The 7,170-nt window shown below is 43.1% G+C and overlaps 1 pseudogene; it reads left to right on the top strand.

The window, feature by feature from the left end:
• The window catches only part of LOC102877283, a 190,031-nt pseudogene extending 183,092 nt beyond the window's left edge, over positions 1-6,939 (top strand).
• Positions 6,940-7,170: the final 231 nt, after the last annotated feature.

Below are 7,170 nucleotides of genomic sequence, written 5' to 3'. Positions count from 1 at the left end.
CTTCTCCAGCACCACAGCTCAAAGGCATCAATTCTCCTTCTTTCCTCCTTAGTCATTGTCCAACTCTCTGATGCATAACAAGTGATTGCAAAGACCAGGGCCTGTATCAGATTCACGTTAGTCTCCAGAGAGACACCATTGCTATTCAGTACTTTGGAGAGGTCCCTAACAGCAGACTTTCCCATTGCAATACATCTTTTAATTTCCTGGCTACTGGTGTCTAGAGTGTTGACTGTGGAGCCAAGCAAACTACAGCTGTGAACAATCTCAATCTCTTCGCCATCCATCCTGGTGCTGCCAATTGGCCCAGTGGTGAGAATCTTTGTCTTCTTGACATTGAGCCTCAATCCATATAGGAGGCTATAGTCCTTGACCCTCTGCAGCAATCTTTAGGCAAATTTACTTATTAGAAACTATTAGTATAATTTTGCCTTTCTCTATCTGGAGGTACAATGTTTATCCTAACTGGTCCAAGACTAGTATCTCCTAGGGAGAAAGGCAGGAATGGAGAAAAAGTTGAGTATTTATTGAAAAATGAAGCAATATAGAAAGAAGGAGTTGACTCCTAGCTTCTTAGAAGCAAAGATAAATTATATAGGGAGACTGATCTGGTGAGTCAGACCACATTCTTGGGAGAATATCTTAAAAAAATTTATCATCATTTTTAGAGTATGGGAACAAATATGAAGGAACCTCCTTAAAGTGTGATGTGCAGTTGACAGACTTTTAGTACATGTAGCTACACTAAATCTAGAATGTTCTGTGTAAGGGAAGAGAATGGTTAACAGCCTGTCCTTCTCTTGCTTTGCTAATGATAGAAACAGAAGAGGATGAGAGGAGAGCAACAGGAAGGAATGTGATCTTCATTTGTCTCTGTTGGCTTCAGTGAGAGAAGAGGGCTGTCGTATCTGGTAAAATTACAAACTCATTGCCTTTGAGTTGAAACCAAGTCATAGGTGACCCTCCAGTGGGTTTTCAGAGGCTGTGAATCACACAGAGATTTCCCATCTTTCTCCATTGGAACCCCTGGTGGATTTGAACCACTAGAGAGGCCCCATCTTTGAGTCAGTACCACAACTCCCTTCAAACTATGCCACCAGACTCCTTCATTCCAGGTATGTTGTTCATTGCTGCGTACTGTTGAGCTGGAATTGATCCATAGCTGACCCACCAGAGGGTTTCCAGAGGCAGTAAATCACATGGGAGGAGATTGCCCAACTTTCCCCTATCGAACACCTGGTGGATCTGAGCCATGTGCCTTTGAGTTGGCAGTGCAATAACATATTACCACTAAATCATCAGTATTCCCTTGGGCTAGGTAAGGGAGGATTTAACTGAGGGAAAGGGGTGATTGTTCATGACTCATTTAGGTTTATGGACAAAGTTCCATCTTGAACTTTCCAGTATCTACCCGGGCACAGTGAGGCAGGTGCCTGGGGTAAGGAGCTCCTGGGCTGTCGGGTTACTGAGCTGACCTCAGCCTCTGCTGTGTGATCTGTGGGCTGCCCTGGAGCCAAGGCCGTGGAAGAATGTCACTCTAGGAACACGAGGCTGCATCTGACATAAGCAGGGAGAGAATCAGGTCTGCCAGGGAGCAGCAGGGAGCTTGTTCTAACCAGCAGGAGACTGGATCCTATCCATGAGCACCAGCTTGACCACAACCACGTGGGAGGGGGCTTGTCCTTGAAGTCTGAAGAATCTAGAGCCAAGAACCATGAGCTTTCCTCACAGCCTGAGACGCACACGCGTTTTCACCAAGGGCCCTGGATGCCTCCTCAGGGAGTGAAGTGTGGAAAAAGAGTGTTAGAAGGTCTGGACATTATTATCTGAGAGAAGCTCAACTAAAGGGGCATTTTCATTCTTAGACTGTGTTGCATTTTAAACAGGCTTGTGTGTTTGGTATTCTCTTTCCACTGCTCTGTCCCTGCCACTATTCCCAGCGGGTGAGAGAAATCAGATTAATTTTGGTCAAAATTGTTTAAAATGATACGCTTTTCTAGACAAACAAATTGTATTGTGGTTTAAACTCAACAGCCCCCTGCACTCTCATCATTCCACTTGCCAGGTGCGTGGCTGACTGCAGAAGCAAAGAGCCAGTGAAAACGTCGGAGAGTTATACAAGCTTAAAGGACAGTTTGCATCATTGCTGTGGGTTTGGGGGTTGACATTTGTAGAACTTTGAATACCCTAAAATTGAAACCTTAAACATCAGAGTTGAGGCCAGAACCAGTATGGTAGGAGAGACTTGATGCCTAGGAAGGTGATGAAGGGTTCTAAAAACCAGCGAATACAAGCAGCAATGTTTCTCTGAGATGGGTTAAGTACCATTGAGTCAGGACCTATTGATAGCTAACCCTATGAGCAGCTTTTCAGAAGCAGTAAATCTCACCACATGGGTGTGGATTATCCATCTTTAACCCACAGGGAAGCTACTAGATTCAAACCAGGTATCTCCCAAACCAGACTGACCTACCAGAGTGTTTCCAGAGGCAGTAAATAACATGGGAGGAGAATGTGCATTTTTCTCCTGTGAAGCAGCTGGTGGGTCTGATCCATATGCCTTCAAGTTAAAAGTGTAACTGCTTACTGCAATGCCACCAAAGCTCTCTACTACTGAGAGGTAGGAGGTCTAAACTATAGCCCACCCAGGGAACCCCAGCAACAGAAAAGGGTGTGCTTCAGAGACCTCTTTATTTTCCCTCTCTGTGGTTTCAATTTTATTCTGTAAAAATGATTGATAATTGCATAAGAGAAGATTGCAAATAGTTCTTCCACAAAGCCGCTGGTGAATTCAAACCCACAGAGAAGACTTTGGGTTACAGCATAGCCTCCACGGACTAGGTCAATCTGTCAGCCTGCTCTTTTTTGTCTTCTGGCCAATGCTAATCCTTTTTAAAACCAGCTGTTGCATTGATAATGAGCATTGTGGCATGGTACATAGGGCTCTGCTAACCCCTGCATCACTCTGGCAGTTTGAACCTTGTTGTATGATTGCAATCTCTGACGTCCGCTGGAGGGTCAGCTATGAGTTGGTTCTGACATCACAGCAGTGAGTTTGCTTCTAGATTTAGTTAAGTTTTAAAAGCATTTTCACCTCAGTAAGTGTGATCGCAGTTACTTTTTAGAGATTACTAAATCTTACTATATCCGGGAAGAATCTTTCGGATCATAGTTTGCTAAGGACAAAATATTACTCTTTTCAAACCAGGAATGAATTCTAACCAGTTTTCAAATCCCTTTCTAGGAGCAGCTATCAAAATAAGCTTATGTCCTATCACACCTGGTAAGTCCTGATCTCACTTCTTAAATACACCCCTTTGAGTGTAATATATTTTTATTGTAATAGCAAAAGACTAGGAAATTATTCTATTCCTATATTTTGTCTAAGGTTTTGGCAAACTGTCACCACACATAAACGAGATTGGTTTTTAATTGGACTGTTTGTTCTTGGCATTCTCAATAGAAATCATCACTAAATTTTTCTTGGTCCAATTAAGAATACAGGTTGAAAGCAGATTTGCCAATGGTAGGTCCCTAGACCTGGAGGGGTGTTTGTGACGAGATATTTCTCTGACTGTGCAGTTTAATAGCTGTTGCTTAGAATTGTACAGAGTGGAGATCAGGTCAGAACACAAGGTGGGCAGGGGCAAGGGTAGGGATTCTTGGGAGGAAGGAGTGAGGAGGAAGAGCACTGCTTTTTTCCTCTGGAAAGTCTCTGAGTTATCCCACGGCCCTCTGGCTATGGTCTGTCTGGCAAATGTTCCTCCAACCCAGACAGAGAAGGAAAGCAAAGCCCTTGGAACACCATCTGCTGAGCACGTTCTAGAACATGCCAGCTGCCTAATTTTGACTGATTTGGGAGTTATTTATGTTTCAAGCTGTAACTGCAGTCTCCAAACACTGACTTCCCACCAGGAAACTGTTTCTCTCCTTCCTTGAGAGGTTTGGGAGCTCACTGATTATTCCAGTGGGAGAAGCTGTCAAGGCAGTTCAGCTGGAGCTTCCATTTGCCAGGGAAACTTTTTTTAAAGTAGGCAGAGTGGTAGAGTGTATCTAATAAGACCTGGCTTTGACGCCTGGAAGCAGTCTTTGCCGGCACGTTCTTCTAGAGCGGAGGCAGGATTCCAGGCTGCAAATTGTAGTGCTGAAATGTGGCTAAGTCCGTAAAGGGAGCCAAAAGGGCTGTGTGTCTCTGTTTAGCAGAGTGGAGGAACTGAACACAAGTAGGAGTTAGTCCCAGGCAGCATTTGATCCAAGAACATTCACTTGCTTGCATCTGTCACATTGAGATTCTTAAAAAGCAAAATGAATGGGCTTATGGATACTTCTGCTGCTGTTCCCAACCTTTTTCCTTTGCTGTCCACATTATCTGTCGTGCACGCGTGTGTGTGTGTGTGTGTGTGTTCTTTGCTTAGCAGGGGAAAAAATCTTAAGAAGATAGGAAGGAAACTAGGATTTTAACTTCTATTGACATTCTATGTCCTCAGAGTAACATATTTGTTGTAGAGAGCAGTTTGAGAAGGAGAGGCAAGGATGATAAAACTTTGTCTTTCATACTTCAGACATGTTAGGATGGTCTAGTGTTGGGGGGAAAACCCCATCATTTTGGGAAAGGTGGAGGATCAGTGAAAGAGAGGAGGACCTTCAACAATATGGGTTGACACAGTGACTGTAGCTATGGTCGTGAGGAGGAAGATGACCCAGGGGAGGGCAAGGGTCAGCTCAGTTGTTCAAAGTGTTGCTAGAAATGGTAACCAACTTGATAGCACCTATCAACAACAACAACAACAACAACAACAACAACATTATATCTTCCTTGGTGAGGTTCTATTTAGTTCTTATGCACAGATTGTAACTGAATTATTTGTTTTCATGTTATAAAGTTTCAAGAATTATTTATATAGGTTGGTTACAAATCCTTTCTCAGATATGCTTTTGCAAATTTTTTTTCCATTCACTGACTGCTTTTCATTGTCTTAACAGTATCATTAGTAAAGCAGAATTGTAAAATTGTGTGTGTGTGTTATATGAATTGTTATATGAAATGTTGTTACCAGGCAATGCTCTACATCCTACTTTGGTAAGCAGTGATTGACAGTCTTAAAAGTTTGTGAAGAGCCATTTAAGATACAACTATTGGTCTTTCCTTGAATGGAGCCAAGAATAATGAAGAAAATAAAAACCACAAAGAGAAAACATGATCCCAAAGGAATAATGCACCAAACAGATCTCCACCTTCATGACCCTGAACCAAGAAGTGCTTGATCATATACAGCTACTTCTCCTGACGGTCTGAAAGAGACCACAATAGGTGGTCCTGGAGATAGTGAGGGCCGAGTGTGTAACAAAACTCAAAATCATTTAAAAAACTAGACTTACTGGTCTGATAGAGACAAGTACAGTATCTGAAAGAATAGTAAAACATTCTGAAAGAATGTTAGTCATATTTCAAGCTGAAAGTGAACTCACCCATATGATTTGACTCCCAATCAAACAATAAAGACTCCTTTAAGGTAAGCAGCAAAACCAGGGAAACAAGTACACACTGTTTAGAACAATAAACCATCCAAGATCCAAAGAGTAGTGGTTGCCCAGAGATAAAGCTCAGAAGGCAGGCGGGGATAGGAAAGAAGGATGGATGGATGGATGGATGGATGGATGAATGAATGGAAATAGGAAACAGAGAGGAGATGGAAAAGTGCTGTGACAATGGTGGACTGTAATCAGTGTCACAAAACAATATATAGCTGAATAGTCGACAGAAAATCAACATGCTCTGTAAACTTTAACTCAAATCATCATAAAAAGGGAGAAAACGATATGTTGTCAAATGCAGCTGAAGTCAGAGATGCTTACATCTAAAGCTGTGATTCTGTGTGTGTGGGGGGGGAAGGAGGGGTTGGGTGGGTGTATGTAAGATGTAAACTCTACATCAAGATTAAATGTTTTCATTCCTTCTCATTCTCTGACCCAGAAGCTGGCCTTGGTGCTGAGCCTCCCTTGAGCACCTGTTTGTGAGTTCGCAGGAGCTTGGAACAGTGGTCATGTGTGCAACACACAGCCCTGGGGAGGAAAGGGGTGAAGCTGATCACCCAGGAGAGCACTTCATTGATGAGCTCAATACAAAAACAAATAAGAAAGCCCTGGAAGCCATATTTGGCAAATATGGATGAATTGTAGAAGTGCTCTTGATGCAAACTGAGAAACCAACAAATGAAGAGAAATTGCATTCATTTATTATCTTTGAAAACCCTTCAGGATGCTGTAGATGTAGCCAAGGATATAGATAGGAAGGCCATCCAGGTAGAACAAGCCACTAAACAAGCATTTGAAAGTGGTAGGCATAGACCCTCTCCACCTTTAAGAAGCAGGGGTCCTCCAAGAAGTCTTTCAGGAAGAAGTAGAGAAGCCAAGCCCTTTCATGTTAGGGTGCGCACATGGTGGTGGCTATTCTATGACTTTTAACATGAATTATTCCCCAGAACCACTGCCAGTGAAAAGGTGACCACCATAACCAGGTGGAGGACCTCCTTCTCAAAGATTGGCCCCTTCAGGACCAGTTCAAAGCAGCATGGAATGGGAGGAAGGGCAGCTGTGTCATGGAAGAGGCAGATATGAAGGTCTACCACCAAGAGAACCCATACTATCTCATCGAGATGCTTATTTGTCCCCAAGAGACAATGGATATTCCACTAAAGAGAGTTATTCAGCAGAAAGTACTCAAGTTCTCAGGCTACAAGAGATTATGGACCACCACAAAGAGATGTTCTGTATCATGATCATGGTCTTTCCAGTTCACGTGATGACTATCCATCCAGAGTCTGTAGTCACAGAGGTGGACAGCATCATGGTCATAATTATTCAGATCATCTAAGAGAAGGCTCCTACAGAGTTTTCTGCGTGAGCTGCAATAACTCACTTAGTGCTCCATCTAAATGAGGTCTTAACTGTGGAAATAGTCATTATGCTTATTATAGCAGCTCACATGAAGGATGTGCTGGAAGTCAAGACTCAAGCAGCTGAAGTGATCTCTACTTAAATGGCTGTGATGGGATTGGCAGACAAGAATGAGAGCTTCCTCCCTCTGTGTGAAGGGGGCGCCCTCATCCACATGATTCCTACAGCAGTTCAAGGTGCAGAGCACCAAGAAGGGATGGCCGCAGAGGAAGG

Source organism: Elephantulus edwardii, unplaced genomic scaffold (genome assembly GCF_000299155.1).
Source record: "Elephantulus edwardii isolate Elephantulus edwardi_28Jun2011 unplaced genomic scaffold, EleEdw1.0 scaffold00113, whole genome shotgun sequence".
Classification (NCBI taxonomy): domain Eukaryota; kingdom Metazoa; phylum Chordata; class Mammalia; order Macroscelidea; family Macroscelididae; genus Elephantulus; species Elephantulus edwardii.
This window is presented reverse-complemented; position numbering and strand designations above follow the sequence as displayed.